This window comes from Diuraphis noxia, unplaced genomic scaffold (genome assembly GCF_037042655.1).
Source record: "Diuraphis noxia isolate RWA-SAM2 unplaced genomic scaffold, SU_Dnox_SAM2 contig0005, whole genome shotgun sequence".
In the NCBI taxonomy this organism is placed as follows: domain Eukaryota; kingdom Metazoa; phylum Arthropoda; class Insecta; order Hemiptera; family Aphididae; genus Diuraphis; species Diuraphis noxia.
Genome location: NW_028301715.1, coordinates 11,935,999 through 11,960,595, shown reverse-complemented (window position 1 = coordinate 11,960,595; position 24,597 = coordinate 11,935,999). Strand labels below are relative to the sequence as shown.

The 24,597-nt window shown below is 34.3% G+C and overlaps 1 long non-coding RNA gene across 2 annotated transcripts in view; it reads right to left on the bottom strand.

The window, feature by feature from the left end:
• Window positions 1-24,597, bottom strand: part of LOC149054906 (uncharacterized) — a 56,176-nt gene that overhangs the window by 6,371 nt on the left and 25,208 nt on the right. The window contains exon 4 of one of the 2 annotated variants that reach the window (XR_016192027.1): window positions 14,534-15,153. The exons of the other annotated variant lie outside the window; for it this stretch is intronic. This is a non-coding gene — a long non-coding RNA (uncharacterized LOC149054906). Of the gene's footprint in view, window positions 1-14,533; window positions 15,154-24,597 lie in introns of those variants that run through there. 2 annotated transcript variants of the gene reach the window in all.

Genomic DNA, 24,597 nt, shown 5'->3' with positions numbered 1-24,597 from the left:
ATATTTTTTTCAAAAAAAATTATAATAATTTTATGTTATTTATATTAAAGTTTTCAATTTTTTTAATATTTTTTAGACAAATAAAACTATAACATGTTTAATGAGATTGTAAATTTGTAAATATAAATAAACATTCTTAGTTTGAAGATTTAAATAAAATATTCATTTGATTGATGTGATATTTTAACAAAATATTTAATGACCAAAATCATACTTTTCACAAAACTGTAATAATGTAAACAATCAAAAATCAAGAGCTTTTTCAACTCGATAACACTTAAGAGAATGTCAGTGCATTTCTTTTTTTCTCTCCAACCCACGCACAGCATAGCAAATATTACGTTCACTATAATCTAATAACTATTGTAAACAAAATATTTGATATATTGCACATGACTCGGAGAGAAAAAATTGCAATGACATACTCTGACCGGCCTAACCAATCTTCTCTTTTTATTCTATCCCGTAAGTCGAAGGTTGTTAACCTTACCTAATTTAGTAGTTTCACTCAAAGGGTCGGTGACCTTTGCAATTCAAGATCCTTTCCTACGTATTCAAAATTGTTAACATAACTGTTCTACCTAACTATCCCTCTTCCCCCACCTAACCTAATCCTCTCCATCGGACACTACTTCTCTCTCACCCTATCCCCGGCTATCCCTATCAAACCCTCCCCATCACCTATCTCTCACTTACACCCTTTCTCCTTTCACTCTTACCTTATATTCTGCTTCACTCCCACCTCTTTACTCTACTTGTCACTATATCTCTCTGTCCTATCCCTATCCATATCTATCCCCTCTCTCTCTCACCACTCCCACACTCCCAGTCACTATAGTACCTACAGGCCATCGTACCTGATAATTGGTGAAAATATTTAAATATCATTGAGGAAAATATAAAAAAAAATTTTTTTTAATATTATACCTGACAAACTTCCTAATTTTTACCATGATTTTATTGTAAACCAGAATAGTGTTTTACCGGCTGCATACGAATTGCGTCCAGCGGCAAAAATTCCTTCCGAATTACGTCCCGGATGTTTTTTGAGGTCATACTAATTGCGTCCCGGGTTTTTTTGGTGGTCATACTAATTGCGTTCTGAATTAAATAAAAAAATATTTCCCTTCCCATTTTTATGCAGACTTAGGACTGTCTGTAGTAATAGTTACTACTACATGTAAGTTAAAAATATTGTTTTTGCTTAATATATTAACAACACCACCGTTCTAAATTATTTTTTAAGTACTTGTGGAAGCGAAATCTGTACACAACAATCACAAATAAATCCCTCTGTTTTTCGCTAAACATAGTTTTAATTTCACTCGCCATAAATATTAAAAGTTAAAAAGTTGGTTTAAAAAAAGTGAAACGTGTGAATAAGTGAACCGTTTACACTGCACTGCGACAATAATTGTGTTTGTCTACAGAACGTAACTCACTTTAAAATTATCAAAGTTTTAACATAGTCGTTTTTATTAAATCTATAATAAATTGACAATAACCAATAATTTCTCTTTTTAAGATATTACAGGTCATAGGGCCGCAATTCAGACGTGCTCAAGAAAAACCTGGGACGCAATTAGTATTATACCTTTTTATACGGGACGCAATTCGTAAGCAGCGGTTTTACCAGTGGTTACATAACAATTAATTTAATAATTGCAGGAAATTTATACCCTGATCAATTAACAAAATAACAATATAAAAAGAAATCTACTGAGAAATAGAAAACTACTTACCCCATATCTGAATTAATAACTACTTAAAACTTTATCTTCAAAACATTGTTAACACATTTCACTCAGGCTACACAGCTGAATATTATATTTAATTGGCAAATTTTCACTGATGAATACCATCTCTGAAATTTCAATGAAATGTTCAACAATATTTTATGACCTATTCATTTTAACCATTACAGATGATATATAGTTAAACAACCCGTTTAATGTTTAATTTGTATCGTACATAACTAATTATTATGTGTTTTAAATATTTTATCCAAGAACTTATTAATTTTATATGAATATAAAGATACAACATTTCTTCACTAGCGAAGTAGCGACGACAAGTTACCTACTGGCTACTAAAACTCTGGTACCAGCTCATTTTTATTTTAATAATTTTTTAAATAAAGGTTAATTATTATTGCTTATAATAGTTTGTTTATTTATTTTATTTCAATAAATCATGAAGATTATAAATATTATTATGTATTAATTTTAACAGATTACGGCAAGCAGATTTTCAAGAAATTATAGTTGTAAAAAAATTAGAAATTCAAAAATTAAATCAGCAAACATAAATTGGAAATTTGCATTTACTGAAGAGTCTGGAATCTTGCAAAAAAATATTTAATTTTATTGTGCATAGCAAAACTTATTCCAGATATCCACCATTTTTTTATGAAAACTTAAATAAATAATACTAATTGGAATAATAAAAAAAAAACTATGGAATTAGTGATTAATTAATTTAATAAAATTACATTAACTTTTATTTTCAAAGCCATAGGTAGCATCATATAAGATCATGATAATTATAAAACTTTTTTTTTTACATTGTATTTCAGACAAATATATACTTATATTATTGAAATAATAAAAAGTTATTCAAATCCGTATATAATGTTATAGTCTTGTTTGTTCAATAGCATTTGATAATTTTATAGTTAGGTATTATCTTTATCAGTAAAAAAAATTTTTAAATTTGTTTCCTAACTTGTTTAATTTTTTGTTACTTTGATAAATAAAAATAAGCTTATTAACATAAAGACAAGTAATATTTTTTATTTAGTGTTTTATAATAAATTAATTTTAAAGATATTGACTACATAGTACATACAACTGCTATTAAATGATTAATTGTCATACATATTATCTGTACGATTATAAATTATAATTCAAAGACTAATCAAATTTAATAAAACTAACAGTTAATATTATTTTATTTTTTATTAGTTACTAAAAGTTCAATACTGTCATAATTGGATATAATATGGTGCAACAATAAACATAGCGTAAATTCAATAATTGCCATATTTAGTATGTTTGAAAATAAATTTTTATATGCAATACAGCCACATTTCAACATATGGCAGTCTTGGATTTACTTAAAAAATTGTAAAAGGCCAGAAGTATGAATTTTGGATTTAAAAGATTATTTCATTTTATTTAAAAAATTCATCTCATAATGTTTGCAAGTATTTAAATTTTTAGTAACAAATGCGTAGGTGAAGAATTTATTCTTTGCAACAATTACCACTGTAAAAGTGTATGAACGTGCACCTCAATTTTTTATAATTTCAAGCCGCGATAGAAAAGGTATGCAAACAAACTTACCTTAAATATAAATTATTTCGGGCTTTGTTGGAGTTCGCTACGTGTATGCACTCCGACGCTGACACGCATCAGATACTGGTGAAATGACGCAACGATTTTGGCAATCGTCATAGATTATATTATTATACAGTGCCGTAACTAGGCATTGGCAAGGTGGGCGGTGGCCAAGGGCGCAGTTTAAAATGATCGCGCTAGGGGCGCAATTTTTATTTCATATAAATACTAAAAATTCATTATTAATTTATAACATTGGTTGCCAAGGGCGCACACAAAGCTAGTTACGGCACTGATATTATATTATTATATCAATTAGATAAATCCACAGATATAAATTATAATACAACTCTTATATCAACGATGCCTGTGTATACAATTTGTTCATTGAAATAATGTAATGTGATTACTTTAACGAAATAATGTATAAATTTAAACTAAAATTATGTTTAACAATATACTCGTACATAAGTATCTAGATATTATTTAAATTATTTTTTTAATTTTATTTATTTGATTATCGATTAAGATGGTGTATAAATGTTAGAAGCACATGCGTATTAATGCGAAAAAATATTTTATTATGAACTACTCATTTTGATTAAAATAAATGTGATTACTGCTTTTAAACTTATACGATGTACTTATACATTAAATTTCCGTACCGACCATGCCAGGCGCCAGCTGGTTTGTAAAATTCCAAGTTGTTAATGGCCACAGATTCCGAAGTCGAAATTAATACAATAATATCAAGATAAAAATGTAAATATTATGATAAATAATTCCGTGTTCGCATAATAAACTCATTTAAGTTTTTTTTGCTTGAAACAACCGACCATCCGTGAATATTCTATTAATCCACTCACCGACACATGACGATCGGTGTTTATGATCTCTACTCATCATATCGAATGTGATATCGAAATTGGTTGTTTGTATGATTTTACGAACACAGATATGCTTCGAACCTGTATTAATATAGAGGTAACTGTATATTATAATAAACATCTGTGGTCATATATTGTTATATCCTTTTATACAAAATCTGTTCTATCTGTGCTCGGACGATACCCTTCAACCATCGGCCAGTCACATGCAACGTCATCACTCTCCCTGCGTACATGCGTACATCCTTAGCGTCAGACGTGGTGAGCTGATTTAAGATATTTCAAATGTAATTTTTCTGTGTCTCAAATAATAAATGCTCTTTTTATATATCTCTAAATTAACAGTTATGTTGTCAATTAATATTGAATTATAAATTAATTAGTGTTGAACCTACTTCTCGTTCCTTCGTCCACCAAACACTCAAAAAGACTCCAATCGAAGTAGGGTAAGTTAATTTAAGGTATAAATAATCAAAACCTTATATGCATATATGTATTTGCATGTGTATACATATAAAGTAGTAAACCAGAGTGTATACATGATATACACAAAAGAGATAAACACATACACCTTACAAATTCCCCTCTTTTTTATGTTACTAAAGTAACGTATAAAAAGTTCGAGTTACTTGTAATGAGTTGATGTGCGCAACAGGTTTAATTATGTCATCGGTCTGACATCGTCATGGTTATCACGAATAGTAACGTATAACAAGTTCGAGTAATTCGTAATTAGTTGATGTCCAAACTCGTCGTCGTCACGAGAAAAGTAACGTGTAACAAACTCGAGTAACTCACAAAAGTACGGCGTTCAATTTGAGATTAATTATGGCGGTGGTCCAACGTCATCGTCGTAACGAGAAAAGTAACATAATATAACAATTTTAAGTTACACATAATTAGTTGATGTGCGCGTTGAGATTAATCATGTCATTGGTGCATTGGTCCGACGTCATCATGGGTATTACGAATAGTAACGTAAAACAAGTTTGAGTAACTCGCAATAGTACGGCGTGCGCGTTGAGATGTATTATGTTGACGGTACGACGCGCGACGTCGTCGTCGTCATAATAAAAGTAACTTAAAACAATTTTGAGTTACTCTTGCTATGGACTAGCGTCCCGCATTGCTTAGTTCACGGTCAACTAGGTAATAATTATGTAGACACCACCTGAGAGGGTAACAATTCCAAGGGAGTGGCCATGGATTATTAAAATAATAAGAGACTACTAAAGGTAAAAGTTAGGCGTGGACACCAAATAACATTATGTAACAATGGGGGATTAACTGAACATTTAGGGAAACAGATAGATAGGCGTTCCATGTCCTCAGGACGTTAGACACGACTATGGGATAAGAATTCCAAGAAACGATACCCAAATTAGGAATATACTGTCATAATAATAGATACAATATTATCAAGCATGCAGCTGCACGGGATGTGTACTGATCTCATATGTGGGCGGGTGGCATTTCCGTCAGTTTAGATGATTATACCACATCCGTGAGAACAGCGACAAGAGCAAGTAGACTATGGGTAGTAGAGGGTAGCACTATATAAGGGACCCCGAAACGACCTGTATTCAGACGCGACTTGACCAGACTAGCCAGAGCACCTTCACGCCAGTCTGTTGTTTAATTTAATTCATTGGACTTAGAAAATTTCTTATAAACAATATTTTGAACTTAGAAAATATTCGAGTCAAACCGAATTTATTCTATCATTCAGAATACTTAACTTACATTCAGCTTTCATGTTATAAATAAATATATGTTTTACCACAATAAATAAACAATTAATCTAATCAAGAAGAATTCTACGTTGTGTAATTAACTCAAGAGTCACCTTCCAAACATCATCCTTGACTACTGATACCTGTAGGCGACGTGATCACTACACTCTCAAAAGAACGGCGTGCGCTTTGAGATTTATTATGTTGGCGGTCCCAGGTCGTCGTCGTCACGAGAAAAGTAATGTATAACAAACTCGAGTTCCTCACAATAGAACGGCGTGTGCGTTGAGATCAATTATGTCGGCGGTCCGACGTCGTCGTCAACACGAGAAAAGTAACGTGTAACAAGTTCAAGTACCAACTCGTAATAGTTCGGTGTGCACTTTGTGATTAATTATGTCGGGGGTCCGACATCATAGTCGTCACGAAAAAAGTAACATATAACAATTTCGAGTTACTCGTAATTAGTTGATGCGCACGATGAGTTTAATTATGTCATCGATCCGACGTCGTCATGGTTATCACGTATAGTAACGTATAACAAGTTCTAGTAACTCATAACAGAACGTCATGCGCGTTGAGATTAATCATGTCGGCGGTCCTACGTCATCGTCGTCATGAGAAAAGTAACTTATAAAAATTCCGAGTTACTCGCAATAGTACGGCGTGCGCGTTGAGATTTATTATGTCGACGGTCTGAGGTCATCGTCGTCACAAGAAATGTTACGTTTTACATATTTGAGTTACACGCAAACGCAATAGTCCTGCGTCATCGTAGTCATAATTAGTTTGACCAGTTTCGACATTAGATACGTTTTATCTCCTACGACAAACCGCACATTCTGAATGGTTCGATTGTCTGCGGTTCGACGCGACTATCGTCACGCGACTTATTACATTTTTGCAAATTCGTATATTATAATATTTTAGTATATTTCTGGCCAGTGGCGAGTTATATTACTATTAAAATAAATAAATTAATATATAAATTATTATGTGTCACTATATTTTTATTCTTACTATAGTTGTGCGCATGCACTGTAAATTGTCTATGTGTATTATTGTGACATCAAATGTTGATCTAACCTAACCTTTATCCAACAGACTATAAGTCATGGCTGACAACTGGCGTTATCGTAGGAGCGGACGCAGTGCAAAAATAATAAAAAAATGTTTTTGTCGAGAAAGACATGTCTTTTATTTGGTAGTTTGACTGCGTGATGTACTCATTGAGTTCGGAGGCGAACGATAAGTTGCTTATATATATATTATATATATACTTAATTAAACTTAATAGGCCATTCCTTCTACACTTCTGAATTTATGATAAAGGATGACAAACGTAATCAGCAAATGATTACTTATAAAGGCACATGGATATTAATGTTTGAAATTCAATACAGAAGTATTATGAAAAAAAAATATGAAAGGGAGATTGGCGACCTCAAGCAATTGGTTTTTAGAGATCAAATAAAAAAAAAAAATGGAAATAATTATGATATATGAATACTCAAAATACTGAACATACTGAAAATCGCAGTATGTAATCCTAATTATATATAAAGTTTTGAGAATAATAAAATCATGTTAGAATTATGTATTTAGAGGCTTTTAGACTTTAATGTTTAAAGTTAATGACTTATATGTACATACAAATTAATAAGAACTATATTTTGAAATAAAAAAACGGAATGGGGGGGTTGCCACCCGCAGGCAAATTCATTTTTTAGGAACAAAAAAAATATTGGAAATAGTTATGAAGTTATAATATCAGATTACACACTGAAGACTGCAGTATGTAATGCTCAGTTAAAAAAATAAAATAAACTGTTGAGAATAATAAAATCATGATGGATAGATGTTAATTAGTGGTACATAGAAATAAAAATTAATAATTGTGTACATAAAAATTAACTACAACAAGAGTATGAAAAAAAAATGGAAAGAGAGGATTGGAGAACGCAAGAAAATTGTTTTTAAGGATAAAAAAAAAAAATTGGAAATAATTATAATAGAAGAATACACATAAAAATTAAAGTTAAAAATAAAGATTGTATACACAAAAATCAATCAGAACTAAATTATGAAAAAAAAAAAAAATGGAGAGGATTGTCATCCACAGTCAAATTGATTTCAAGGAAAAAAAAATTGGATAAAATTATGTTATAAGAATACACACAAAAGACTGCAGTATGTAATGCTAAATTAAGGAAATGAAATAAACTGTTGAGAATAATAAAATCATGATGGACCAAAATTAATTAGTGGTACAAAGACATTTATAATTAATAATTGTGTACACAAAATCAATCAGAACTAAATAATAAAAAAAAAAATGGAAAGAGGGGATTGGTGGCCACAGGAAAATTGTTTTTAAGGATCAGAAAAAAAATTGAAAAATTGTGATATAAGAATATACATTCTGAAGACTGCAGTATGTAATTCTAGACAAAAGAAATGAAATAACCTTATGAGAATAATAAAAACATGATAGAACAATGTATTTGAGGAAAAAAGGTTATAAATGTTTAACATTTGTCAACATAAAAATCAACAAGAACCAAAGCATGAAAAAAAAATGGAAAGAGGGGATTGGCACCGACAGCCAAATTATTTTTAAGGATTAAAAAATGAAATTCAAAAAAATTATGATATTATTATTACACACAATGAAGACTGCATTATGCAATCCAGTAGTTGACATATGAAAAAAAATAAAGGGAATGCGAGTGTGGCACCCACAGGCAAGTGTTTTTCAAGTAGCAAACAATAATATTTGGAAAATGTGTGATACAAGAATACACACTGAAGACTGCAGTATGTAATCTCGAGGTAAATATATCAATAACAATATTTATAGTAATAAAGTCATGATTTAATGATTACTAAAAGGGCAAATAGTTAATAAAGTTTAAATTTGTGTACACAAAAATAAACTAGTTGATAAATGAAAAAAAAATTGGAAGGAGGGTTGTGGTGCCCACAGACAAGAGTTTTTGAAGTAGCAAAAAAAAAAAATGTGGATAAATATAATATAAGAATACTTACTGTAGTCTGCAGTATGTAATCTCAAGTTAAAGACATCAATAACAATATTTATAGTAATAAAGTCATCATTTAATGATTACATATAGAGCAAATAGTTAATAAAGTTTAAATTTGTGTACACAAAAATAAACTAGAGTTGAAATATATATAAAAAAAAATGGTAACGGGGGTGTGTGGGGGTGTGTTACCTGCTGACAAATTCTTTTCAAGTAGCAAAAAACAATATTAGGATAAGTTATAATATAAGAATACATACTAGAGACTGCAGTATGTTATCTCAATGAGAATAAATATCTAAACATATTTAATGAAATAAAATCATGATTTAATGATTTCTAATAGGACACATAATTAATAAAGTTTAAATTTTTGTACAAAATAATAAATTAGTTTAATTATTAAAAAAAAATGGAAATGGGGGTGTGGCACCCGCAGGCAAGTGTTTTTCAAGTAGCAAAAAAAAAAAAAAATTGGAAAATGTATGATATAAGAATACACACTGGAGTCTGCAGTATGTAATCTCAAGATATTTATATCAACAAAAATATTTATGGTAATAAAATCATGATTTAATGATTACTTATAGGGCAAATGGTTATAAAAGTTAAAATTTGTGGACAAATTAATAAATTAGTTTAATAATGAAAAAAAAAATATGGGAATGGGGATGTGGTACTCGCAGGCAAGAGTTTTTCAAGTAACAAAAAAAAAATTTGGAAAATTTATGATATAAATAAAATATTTGTGGTACTAAAATCATGATTTAATGATTACTTATAGGGCAAATAGTTAATAAAGTTTAAATTTGTGTACACAAAAATAAACTAGTTGATAAATGAAAAAAAAATTGGAAGCGGGGTGCGGTGCCCACAGGCAAGTGTTTTTCAAGTAGCAAAAAAAAAAAAATTAAAAAATGTATGATATAAGAATACACACTAGAGTCAGCAGTATGTAATCTCAAGGTAAATATATCAACAAAAATATTTATAGTAATAAAATCAAGATTTAATTATTGCTTATGAGTAATTTAGTTTTTAAAGTTTAAATTTGTGTACACAAAAATATACTAGAGTTGAATTATTAAAATATGTAAAAATACATTTTGTAACCAATCCAATGACTTCCATCCACAATCCCTAAACTCATCCTAAAACCAAAAAATTGATGTACAATTATTTGTTCATTGAGAACATAGAATTTGACAGCACTTGGTTAGACTCTGTTATATATTAAATTTAATCGTAATTCATTGACAGTTATATAAGTTGTTCTATTGATTGTTAACCTCTTAGAAATACCTTGAATTATTAAAATATGGGCCTCTTGAAATATTTTTCAGTCTACTAATTTTAGTAGTTCGGTACCATGAGTGCAACCGCATATATATGTGAGGAACTGTAATGAATATAGGTGCAATGTGCATCCATAGTACATACCATCAAGTTCTAATTAACAAATACGATTTAAACTCTGTAGTATGATTGGACGTATATTGTATGCATTGTTTCCGAATTACAAACTTAATTTTTTTATGTTTTGCACTTTTATGAGACACTTCCTCATTAAAGCAAAACAATTTTTAAATATATAAGTACATAAATGGGTTATCACCTAAATACTTTGCTCGTCCAACACAAAAATTAAAGTTATTATTCTTTTTTGATCCCAGAAACGTTATTTGGCATGATGACAATTATATTTTATTTTTATATGACACCTAAAAACGACCCTCAGCACCAGAAGTTGAATTATTACTATTTTCAATATTTTTTAAATGAAATAATCCAAAAATTTTTTACACAATGTTTTCTACTATAAAATATTATTATTTATTATTTCGACATAACACTTTGCTGTGTGATAGGTAATTTTTCAAGTCGCAATGTATGTATTTTGTTTGTGATAAACTTAAAGTGTCCAGATGAAAATTTAACCATCTAATATATCTCAAATTACATACTTATTGTTAATTATTATTAGGCATAGAAAAGTTGAACTATGAACTATAACATCTTATATAGACATCCATAATGTACAATTGGGTTCATATTATTTTTAATATTACATAATACACATGATTAACAAAACTATTGGCAACCATGGCCACATAACGTGTGTTTGTTTAGAAACACGTGAGCAAGTGGGGCAAGGATTCGTCACTAAGAACCTAGGTGGTCACCCATCCAGGAGCTATTGACGCCAGGCGATGTTTAACCATGGCAAACAACCGCGCCACACCAGGCCCCAAAATACACTTTTGTGTATATTTGCTATTTCATTCTAAATAGAATTGTTATTTTTAGTATTTACAATCGACTATTGTGTGCATATTATACCAGGCCAGAGGCAAATTTTTTTTGCAATGCGTCAACTGCATAGTCTGGTTTTACTGTTTGGTTTGAAAAAAATGATGTAAAGAGGACGAGGATTCGTCACTAAGAATCCAGGTGGTCGCCCATCCGAGAACTTGTGACGCCGGTTGATGCGTTAACCTCAGAACAAGTAAGTCACTGCGGCTAACCACCGTACCACACCATCCAAATTTACTTTTTAACCATAGCATATTGTATTATATGAGATAATGAGTACTTGTGTATGTCTAATTTTCATAAAGTTCAAGTACGTTTTTTGTTTTTTTTATTTAGATAATAATAATTAATAACAATATGTATTTCACTTAAAATATTGAATAGGTGTTAGGTTATCAATTAAAATCATAGATTTAAAAATGCCTGTATTTCTAAAAAAAATCACCTATCACCTGCCGATCATATTTTTTTCTTTAGTATGTAGATTTGGATTAATTTTTAAAAACTAGTGATAGAAATTGCTTTCAACTTCGTAAAGCAATTTTTATAATTCTTAACTCGATCTAAAAAATGATTTTGTTTTATCTGGACAAATTACTATTAAACAACTTTTTATTTTATGTCTACTATAGAACAAGGACTTATTATGCATTGTGCTTATTTTTTTTTTTTTTTTTTTTGGAAGCGTTATACTTAAAGAAATTTTATTTGCAAATCATACATTTTAGTTCACTGGTTAATTTACTTCGGTACCATACAATTATTTTAATCTAATATGTTAGTAAATTTACTATAAAGTTATGAGTACCATAGTAAATAAATCAGTGAACCAAAATGTATAATTTGCACATCAATTTTTTTTTTTTTTAATCCACTATAAAAATCCATTTAAAAGTATAGTTGTAATTTTTGAAAAAATATTGATTTTGATGTTAGTAAATTGCTTGCTGAGAATTTTTTAAATTGTCCCACAAAAATTAACTATTCAACATAAAAAAAAAATTCTTGTGTTAATTTGTTAAATTTGTACTGACTGTTTGATTTTTTTTTTACCGTTCCTGAAAATATGGTTCCGCTTTATTATTTTCCTTAGTTAATTCTTTTTAGAAAAATAACATTCCTTTATTATAGGTACCATATTCTATTGAAATATCTTTCTCTACAAGAAATCTAGTCTGAATAATTATGTTATGAAAAATATCCTCGCTTTACAATTATTATTACATATTACTTTTACATCCAATCATATCTACTTTTAAGTTAATTATTTTAATAACAGTAAAAGTCTAGTCTTATAAATTATTTACTGACTGTAAATACTTTATTTTAAATTTTAAGTTCTTAAATTAATATTTTATGAATGAGAATTTATTATAATTTGTTTTTTACTATGAATTAATCGAAAACTCAAATACTTTTTTTTCATTATTAGTATAGTATCTATATTTCATAATAACATGTTTTATGTTTTTTATTTTATTTTTCATTTTTTTTTGTTCTAGACAAAAAAGCTATAATATATTTTTAATTGTATAACATTATAAATTTGTAAATAAAAATAATGTTTATTATTTTAAAGATTATAAATTTATTTGATTGATCTGATATTATAACATAATATATACTGACCAAAATCATTATTTTTACTTAGTCACTTTTATAACTTAAAAGTTATGTAAACAATCAACAATCAACAGCTTTTTCAACCTGATAACACTCAAGAGGATGTCAGTACATTTCTTTTTTCTCTCTCTGACCCACGCACCACATAGCAAATATTACATTCACAATAATCATGCACTGACATCCTCTTAACCGGCATAACCAACCATCTCTTTTTACTCTATCCCATAAGTCGAAGGTTGTAAACCTTACCTAACCTGGTAGTTTCACTCAAAGGGTCCAATGACCTTTACAATTAAAGATCCTTTCCTACGCATTCGAAATTGTTAACATAACTGTTCTACCTAACTACTCCCTTTCCCCCACCTAACCTAATCATCTCCACCTAACACTACCTCTTTCTCACCCTATATCTATCACACCCTCTCCTTCACCTATCTCTCACTCACACCGTTTCCCTTTTCTCTCTCGCCTTTATTTTCCTTCACTCCCACATCTTTACTCTAGTTCTCACTATCACTCTCTCTCCCTATCCCTATTATTCTCTACCACCCCCCTTTCATCACTCTCACACCCAGTCACTATAGTCCTACAGGTCATTGTACCTGATAATTGGTGAAAATATTTAAATATCATTGAGGAAAATATTTTAAAAAAATTTTAAAGATTTATACCTGACCAATTTCCTAATTTTTATCATAGTTTTATTGATAACTGGAATAGTGTTATACCAGTGGTTACAAAACAATTTATTTAAAAACTATAGGCAATTTATCCCCTGATCAATTAATAAATTAACAATATAAAAAAAAACCTACTGAAAAATAGAAAATTACTCACCCCATATCTGAATCTACTATAAAACTTCATCTTCGAAACATTAACACATTTCACACAGGCTACACAACTGATATGATATTTAGTTGATACATTTTCACTGACGAATACCATCTCTGAAATTTCAATAAAATGTTCAACAATAATGTATGACCTATTTATTTTAACCATTACAGACGATATATAGCTAGACATCCCGTTTAATGTTTAATTTTCATTGTACATAACTAATAACTATGTGTTTTAAATATTTTATTCAAGAACTTGTTAATTTTATATGAATATAAAGATATAAAATGTCTTCATTAGCGACGACAAGTTACCTATTGGCTACTAAAAGCTTGCATGGTACCGGCTCATTTTTATTTTAATAATTTTTTACACAAAGTTTAATTATTATTGCTTTTAAAGTTTGTTTATTTATTTTATTTCAATAATTCATGAAGATTTTAATTATTATTCTTTATTAATTTTTGAAATATTGAGTTTTAGAAAATAAATAAAAGTTAGGTTATTTACCTTAAGCTTAAGTACCTAGATAAAAAAAAATAAATGCAAAATAATGAAGAAAATAATAACTCATGTGTGTATTTGTTAGGTAGGTACATTATTTTTTATACCTATATGTGATGAATAATTAGTACATTTTTCATAAGAGCTCATAAGGAGTGGTATAACCATAGTCAGGATAGGTACTTCAACACTCAGTTATCAATTCTTTAAGTCTTTAGGCCATACGGTTTTAGGTGTATTAAAAAGATTATAATTTTATAAGTCCCTATGATATAGATATTAAGTGAAGAATAAAGGTTATAGGTAAATAACTATAAATGTCAATAATATATGTTCTATTTTATAACAATAAAATACATTTTAGCATTCATAATAACTAACCTACAGCTATTAAAGATGCAGAAGTTAATATAACAAATAAAGCAATTTGATGGATAAATGCTATAACTTCAGTGATATCTAAATATGAGAACAGTAAGTACTTAGTAGCTACAAAGTTGCGATTTTTACAAGCTATATTACTATTATATTTGTTTAAAGAATTTATCAATGAAATTTCACAACATTTCATTGAGCTAGTGGGTACCAATGGAAACTACTGTGATAAAATACCCGACTCTTGTAGTAGGTAAATAATAATTTTATCTTGATCTCATGTTTATATGAACTTTATGTTACAACAGTTTGTATATTGTTTACAGATTCAGAAAATTATGATTTTGATAATAGTATTTTATAATACTAGGAGATAAGGACTAGAAGGAAGTTGAAAGCTCAGAAACTTACCATAAACATCAATTATTCCGGGCTTTGTTGGGGTCCGCTACGCTACACTCCGACGCTGACACAGAAACGCATCAGAAGTCTAAAAAAAATGTGATTTATGAAAAATAAACCATGATTCGTTCATGTCTATTTTGTTATCTAATTGAAATGTTACTATGTTAGAATCTTTAAGCGATTGCGTCTTCCTCAATGACTTTGATAATCGCCATAGATTATGTTATATTAAATAAATTCGATAAATCCACAGATGTTATATATTATTATACGACTTTTATAATTTCTATATCGACGTAATCATCGTCACACGAAAAGTAACGTATAACATATTCGCGTTACACCCAATAATATGGCGTGCGCAATGTTATTAATTAATAATTATGTCAGCATTGCTTCTTAGCTTCGTCATCATCGTCACGTGACGAGTAACTCGAAATTGTTATACGTTACTTTTCTCGTGACTACGACAACGTTGGACCGCCGACATAATGAATCTCAAAGCGCACGCCGTTCTATTGCGAGTTATTCGAGTTTGTTATACGTTACTTTTCTCGTGACGACGACAACGTCGGCACGCCGATAATATTAATCGCAATGCGCACGCCGTAATGTTACGAGTAACTCTAAATATTGTTATACGTTACTTTTCTCGTGACGACGAAGACGTCGGACCGCCGACATAATTAATCTCAGCGCGCTGCGCTCATCTACTTATTACGGGTAACTCGGAATTGATATAGGTTACTTTTCTTGTGACGACGACCACATCGGACGGCCGACATAATTATTTTCAACGCGCACGCAGTTCTATTGCGAGGAACTCTAACTTGTTATACGTTACTTTTCTCGTGACAACTACGACGTCGGACCAAAAACATAATTAAACTCATCGCACACATCAACTTATTACGAGTAACTCTAAATAGTTATACGTTACTTTTCTCGTGACGACGACGACGTCGGACCGCCGACAATATGACAATATTAATCTCAACGCGCACGCCGTACTATTACGAGTAACTCTAACTTGTTATACATTACTTTTCAAGAAAACCATGACGACGTCATAATAAATCTCAGCGCGTACGTCGTACTATTGCGAGTTACTCGAGTTTGTTAAACGTTACTTTTCTCGTGACGTCAGACTGCCGCGCCGGCATAATTAAACTCAGTGCACACATCAACTAATTACGAGTAACTCGAATTTGTTATGGTACTTTTCACTTAACGGCGATGACGTTGGACGGCCGACAATATTAATCTCAGCACGTACGCCGTTCTATTGCGAGTTATTCGAGTTTGTTATACGTTACTTTTCTCGTAACGATGACGACGTCGGCACGCCGATAATATTACTCGCAATGCGCACGCCGTAATATTACGAGTAACTCAAAATATTGTTATACGTTAATTTTCGAGTAAACCATGACTACGTCGGACCGACGGCATAATTAAACTCAGCGCGCACATCAACTTATTACGAGTAACTCGAAGTTATTATAAGTTACATTTCTCGTAACGACGACGACGTCGGACCGCCGACAATATTAATTTCAATGCGCACGCCGTTCTATTGTGAGTTATTAGAGCGCTTTCAGACGAGACACTTTGTAGCCGGCCACTAGAATCAGTGTCTGGTGGCTGACGGGGACAAAACAAGCCGATTCGGTGGCGCGACACACAGTCCGTGTCTGTGTCTCGTGTGTACGAGTATATTTATAGCAATGTTATCTTAGTCGCGCGATTCTTTTCAGACATAAGTAGCCGGCTACAAAGTGTCTCGACTGAAAGCGCTCTTAGAGTTTGATATATGTTACTTTTCTTATGACGACGACGACGTCAGGCCAACCACATAATTAATCTCAAAGCGCACAACGTACTATGATGACGATTGACGAGTAACTCTAACTTGTTATACGTTTCTTCTCGAGAAAACCATGACGACGTCGGACCGCCGACATAATTATTCTCAACGCGCACGACGTTTTCTATTGTGAGTCACTAGAATTTGTTATAGGTACGTTACATTTCTCGTGACGGCGACGACATTGGACCGCCGACATAATGAATCTCACACATAGTACCATAACGAGTTACTAGAACTCGTTATAAGTTACTTTTCGTGATAACCATGACGACGTCGGGCCGCCGACAATAATTATTCTCAACGCGCACGCCGTTCTATCCAACGACCCGGCAGGGTCGCGCTAAGTATAAAAAAAAAAACGCCTTAAAATGAACGCATCGGCAATCACAACGCGCGACCACTGCCGGGTATAATAATTACAGGAAGCATCTGAAATCACGAAAAAAAATAGTTGACAATGCATACCTAATTTCTTGTACAATAATTTAGTTTGACAATGCACCAATCTTATTGGAAATGTTCCGTAGAAGTGCATGCTGCACTTTTTAATCCGATCTGAACATTATAAATGGAGTTATAGCCAAATATATTATGAATTTTTATGGCAAAAAAAGAAAATGTTATTCGATAATATTCCCTGCGGCCCGCAGAAGTTCCCCGCCCACTGAGGAGATACACACACACACTTACCGTACGCGCGTGCTTTGTCACAGCGCTTGCGGTGGCGGTGTTTTCAGTTAATACGTAACGGCTCGCGTATATTATCATTTATCAATATTGTTCTTTCTTGCGTCGACCGTCGTCCTTCTTGCAAGTCCAGCGTTATATTATGTTTTATTGACTGACGTATTATAAGTTATAACCTCAAATACACGCACGTTATTTTAACCGTGTATTATTGTATTGTATTGTATTATTATTTTAACTGTGTGTAATTAATTTTGAGAATGACTCGTTGTTCTTTAAGGAAAATAAAACATAAACGTCGAAAAAACTATTTAAATCATCGGGATGAAGCTCTCGCTTATCAAAAAATATATAGAACTGTTCATAAATCCCAACCAGGTACACGTAAAAAGCATGATGTCTTGTTTGTATTTAAAGGTTCATGTTTGCATTTAAAGGTTCACTTGAAAAGTGGACTAATAAATTAATACCCAATTTGAATCTTCCTCTCGGAAAAACTAGACCCATTATTGAAATAATGATCAAATGGGTTTTAATTCAAAGAAATAGCAGTATAAAAACGTATACTAAAAATGTTAAACTCTTAAAAACGCATATTTCAAGTATCAACTACACAGTGGCTGTGTCAAAAAATGAACAATTAAATTTTGATTTATTGTGTTCTATACTAGGTCAGTCAAAGCATAGCAAAAACACTGAACCATACTTTTTTGAATCTGCTTATAAAGTATTTACCTGAATCATATCATGAAAAATTAGAATTAAATGACTGTACGCGACCAACAAATGTTGGGGTACCCGAAGGACCACTCGGTAACGTCCGAGAGCGAAGAGTATAAGACTCTGTTAAGGGGCGTAGGTAGGCAACTAAAGAGCCGTCGCCTTATACTCTCTAGGATAGGCAATATGAAATGCACTACGAACAACGACGACGTGGACAGGAACTAATGTACAATGGAAAGAGGATGTGACAGTTTAGTTATGGGCGGGGGTCTCTGTGGTCGATCCGGTCTGGTGCAATGACCACAGAGCTCACAACAAGTCAGGGACAATACTTAAACTAAACTTAAATTAATGAGGTCTTGAGGTGATTGGCTTGCAATGACGTTGGTCTGGACGGCCTGGGCGGCCTCCCACACACCACGGCGAGTGCTGGCGGTCTTACGCGGGTGTGGACAGCACGATGCTTAGATGAAGATGGCCTCGAGGAACTCGAGGAAGCTGAGGACCTTGTCAACCTGGGTGGCCTCCCACGCAACACGGCTAGTGCTGGCGGTCTTACGCAACGGTGAACAGTCCGAAGTCGTAATCGACGGGTATGCAATATATATGAGTACGTACTAACCTTAAGTAGGAGTCGAAGTAGTGATAGTCACACACGACAAATCGAGTGATGAATAAAATAGTAAAAACAACACCAATGAATTTTACGCCTTACTGGCGAGACAAATATAATGAAATTTCGATTCGCATTGACAACGAATAAACCAAATCTTACAACAATATGAAAATAATAATAATAATTGATGATTGCGCTCAATGCGACTTACAAAAGAAAACACTACATAATTCAGCACGACAAAACAACGCTACAGTAGCGGCTTAGAGAATATCAACATAACCATATACGGCATAAGAAAAAAACACGTAGACACCGAGACGCCAATATTAATAATAATAATAATTAGGGCGTTGGCCGCATAATAATAACAATAATAATAATAATAATTGATAGGAACATATGGTATTTAAGATAATAATCGTACGGCAATAACCGACCATTAATTAAAACACAGAGAACATATAAACAAAGAGAATAAATAATACACAGGTATAATAATTTGACAATTAAAAACACAAAAAGAAGGAGTGGTGTTCGGGGAAGACGGAAAAAAGTGGACAGACCGATAAGAACTTCCACGTTGCCGCGCACCGCTCGCATTAGCATATCGCGATAAAATTTTCAGCGCCAACATCACCGCCCACTTTGAAGGAACTTCAACAAAGAGGCAATGGGCACAGCTTAACAGCTGGCCTAGTCAATATACCAGATGACGTATGGACAGTAGCAACGCGTGATACGCCGTCTTGTCCAGGATGGAGTTGCACAATACGTCCGAGTCGCCAAGACAGAGGGTGTGTGGGTTCCTTTATTAAAACAAGACCTCCAACGTTCAGCGGTTCTCCGTGATCAGACCATTTTGTGCGCAGCTGCAGAGTGGATAAGTACTCATTCTTCCACCTGGTCCAGAAATAACGGTGAAGGTCGGCAACTAAGCGCCAACGTTGCATTTTGGAGAGTGATACATTTTTCAAATCAGGGTCGGGGAGAGAAGTAGAAGGCTCCAGTGTTAAAAAATGGCTTGGTGTCAGCGCCTCTAAGTCCTTAGGATCATTACTTAGGGCACACAAAGGCCGGGAGTTCAGCGTGGCCTCAATTTTGGCAAGCAAAGTGATCAATTCTTCACTTGTGAGTAAGTGTGTTCCAATGGATCGACAGATTAGAGACTTAGTTGACTTTACTCCAGCCTCCCACAGCCCCCCAAAGTGAGGAGATGACGGAGGGTTGAAAAACCAAGTTGTTTGGTGTTTTGCCAAATGGTTGCGCACGCTAGTTTGGTATTTCTCTGAGGCGATGAAGGTATGCAATGGATTTAAGAGGTTCGCAGCGCCAACAAAATTAGTACCATTGTCACTATGGACCTCTTTGATTGGTCCCCGACGAGCAGCAAAGCGAGTGAATGCTAACAGGAAGGTTTCGGTTGAGAGGTCAGAGCTGAGCTCGATGTGCAATGCTTTGGTGACAGTACAGACGAATAAACAAATGTAGGCTGAGTTCCTGGAGGATGGTCGACCACGGGAGCCCTTGACAGCTATCGGTCCAGCATAGTCAACGCCTGTTATAGCAAACGGCTTTATTTGTTGTACTCGGTACTTAGGAAGAGCAGCCATTTTTGGTTGCACCGATTGAGGTCTTGTGCGAAAGCATGGAATACATAGACGCAGTCGGGATCTAATAGCTTGTCTCGCTGACAGAATCCAAAACTCACGTTGTAAATGTGATTGGAGTGTCATAGCTCCAGGATTACTCAATACTTGATGATTGTGATCAATTATTAGTTCCGTTAAACGATGACGAGAAGGCAAAAGTGCTGGATGCTTGTGAATGTACGGAATATCTGCATTGCGCAGCCTACCGCCCACTCTGAGAATACCAACGGGATCGAGAAATAGGTCTAAACGTCGAAATGATCTTGAGTAGGGAACACCATTTGACAGATTTGCAATTTCGACGGCAAAAGTTTGACGTTGAACTAAGAATACCAAAGCGGTGAGCGCACCAGCTCTTTCATCGGCATTTATAACGTTGGTAGTTGGAGCGTCAGACCGTGGCTTGGAAAAACGAAAACAGTACGCGACTACACGAAGGATCTTCTCCAATGAAGATACGCGATTTAACAAATTTATAATCGGAATGTCTACAGCAACGTTGAGAACAGTAGGTGGTCGAGCTTCATGAGAAGGAGGCCCGTCGTAGTCTTCAAGCTCAGTCAAAAGCAATTTTGGCCATTCATCTGGAGGCCTTAACAAGAACGATGGACCAGTCCACCACAATGCGTGATTGAAGAGATCAGATGGAAACAGGCCGCGTGAGGCGCAATCAACGGGATTATCTTTTGTTGGAACGTGGCGCCAGATTGCAGGTGAGCTCAACTTGTGTATCATACTGGTTCGGTTAGCGATAAAGGTGGACCATCGATGAGGGGACGATCGGATCCAAACGAGAGCTGTGGTGGAATCAGTCCAGGCGTGTAATTCATCAATAGTTATACGATCAGTGTACGCATCAGAAACTATACGGAGTAATTTCGCAGCTAAAACGGCACCACATAATTCCAAACGGGGAATTGTGGAACGCTTTATTGGGGCAACTTTCGATTTTCCTGTTATCAGGTGACAATGAACTGATGTTACAGTCGTCACACGGAGATAAATTGCTGCGGCATAGCCCTTTTCAGAGCTATCGGAAAAGGCATGGAGCTGTACAGAAATAGCATGATCATAGGTTATACGACGAGGAATTGTAATGGTTTCAACGAGTTGAATTTCGGACTGATATCGGGCCCACAAAGCTGCAATATCAGGTGGGAGTGGATCGTCCCAATTGACACCGGAAATCCACAGCTGCTGCATGACATGTTTTGTGAAAAAAGTCATGGGAGCTAATAGTCCTAACGGATCAAACACACGGGCAATATCGGAAAGAACAGATCGTTTTGTTGGTTGAGTCGCTGATGGCTGAGCGCGGAAGGAGAAGGTGTCAGCGGATGGGTCCCATTTTAACCCTAGCATTTTCAAATCAGATAGTTCGCCACTGTTGAACAAAATTGATACAGACATTGCACGAGCTTCTGGTGGGACCATTTGTAAAATGTTTACGTTGTTACTGGCCCACTTGCGGAGTTCAAATTGTGCAAGTGCACAGAGATTTATCAGCTGATCTTGACATTTCAGTGCTTCTTCTTCTGAGTTAGCACCAGTTAAAATATCGTCGACAAAAGTGTCGTTGAGCAACACATGTGCAGCTATCGGCCATGTAGCACCGTCGAGTGTGGCAAGATGACGAATAGTTCGCAGCGCTTGAAAAGGTGCGGCTGAAGTCCCATATGTTACTGTGCAAAGCCGATACTCATCAATGGGAACCGAGGGTGAAAAACGCCAAAGGATTCTCAGATAATCTCGATCTGGTGGTTGAACTAAAATTTGGCGATACATCTGCTTGATATCAGCCATAAAGAGATATTTCCAGAGACGAGAACGGAGTAGTACTATCTGGATATCTGGTTGTAACTTTGGACCAGTATACAGACTCTCATTCAAGGAAACGCCAATAGAAGTTTTAGCTGATGCATTGAACACCACACGCAATTTTGTTGTCTTACTGTCAGGTTTTATAACACAATGATGGGGTATATAGTAATTTAATGGATTTTCCCGCTCATTGAATGGTACAAGTTCCATGTGCCCACTTGACAAATAGTCTTGCATAAATTCAACATATTGCTGACGCAGATCGGGTTTTCGAGCTAAACGGAATTCAAGCGCCTTAAACCGTTGAAGAGCATGTGATTTAGAGTCACCTAGCAATGGAAATGGCGTTCGAAAAGGTAGGGTGACCATAAAACGACCGGAACTGGTTCGAGTAGTAGTAGATATGTAGATTTCTTCTGCAGCCTCGTCATCTGGACTGAAGTGGTGAACTACAGGCAGTTCTTCCAGCTCCCAGAACTTTCTTAAAGTCGCATCAAGGTTGATGGAGGTTGACACACACATTGTGGTCAGTGACAAAGGTGCAGCTGAAGTGGTTGGCCCAAACAAAACCCAACCAAATATAGTTTTCAATGCAGTGGGCTCACCTACACGACCCGATACGAGACTGTCACACAATATGGATGGCAGAATGTCGGCACCCAAAAGAAAATCTACTTCACCAGGAAGATGATATAACGGATCAGCTAAGGGCAAGTTGTGGATATGTGTCCATTTTCCAGGTTTGATCGAAATTTGTGGAGTCTTGCCTGTGATGTGTGGTACAATCAAAACGTCAACACTTAGGATGGGCGATTGTTTTCCATGAGGCGTCACCATTACAACCGATGCTCCACAAACAGGAGTAGTATTCGTGTTGGCAAACGTGGTTATATTTACAGGTGAACGACGGCGATTAAGCATGAGAATGTCAGCCGATTTTTGCGTTATGAAACTGGCTTGAGAACCACTGTCTAGGAGGGCTCGAAACGAATGATGACGACCGTCAGCAGCACAGATGTCGAGAAGCACAGTTGATAATAACACCACTTTATGGGGCTGATCCTTTACGACTAACGTGACTGTGCTTGTTGGATCACTGGACTGAACTACCATGGACCCACTAGGTTGAGAAACAGTCGCGGCTGGAGTTGATTCAAAATGCAACAACGTATGGTGTGATCGCTTACACGATTGGCATTTGAATTTTGAAGGACAAGCAGCAGACGAGTGGCCACAGCCGAGACAGTTTATACAGAGACGGTGTGTTTTAGCAAGCTGAAACCTATCAGAAGGACTTTTACTAATAAACAGTTGACATTGTCGAATCGAGTGTGGTTTATTGCAAAGCTGGCATTTACTGATGACAGGTACATTCTTATACGATTCAGTAGGTAGTGTTGTATTGGTGGTCATCACTTTTGGTCGATAAATTGGACGAGAGTGTGATGTATGTGATTTATTAGACTGTTTTTGATTTGAGGTACCAGAGGATAGGTTTGACGAATAATTGCCAGCACGAGCCTCGGCTGAACGAACGTGACTTCTTAAGAAATCTACAAAATCACTCAAGGAAGGTTGATGGCGATCTCCAACTGTGATCTCCCATCGCGCACGAAGGTCATAATCCAGGTGATTCTCAAATATATGAACCAGGATAGGACTCCATTGCCGAGTTACAAAATCTAGGTTATCCAATGCCGCGGTGTGTTCAAGAATGGTCGTAAGAAGAGTTTTTATAGATGATGCGTCGTTACAATTCACTGTTTGAGGTGCTAGTAACGCGTCCAAATGAAGCCGGGCCAAATCTCGCTTATTACCATAACGCGCCCGTAACACCTCCCAAGCTTTATTATAGTTTGCAGACGTTAACGGAAGATGTGCCACCAATGACAGAGCTTCACCTTGTAAAGAAGTTTTTAAAAACTCAAACCGTTCGACGTCAGGTAGATCAGGTGCATGGGACAAAATTGATTTGAATAGATCTTCGAAGCCTTGCCATTCAGTCAGAACTCCAGAAAATGTAGGGAACGTCCGTTTGGGTAGTTGATAATGGGACAAATTGTTTAAGCTTTGGTTTGGTGCACCTTGGGCGGTTGAAGTATCCATGCCAGGAGATAGCGAAAAATGGTATACATCAGCAAAAGCAGCAAGTTCATAATA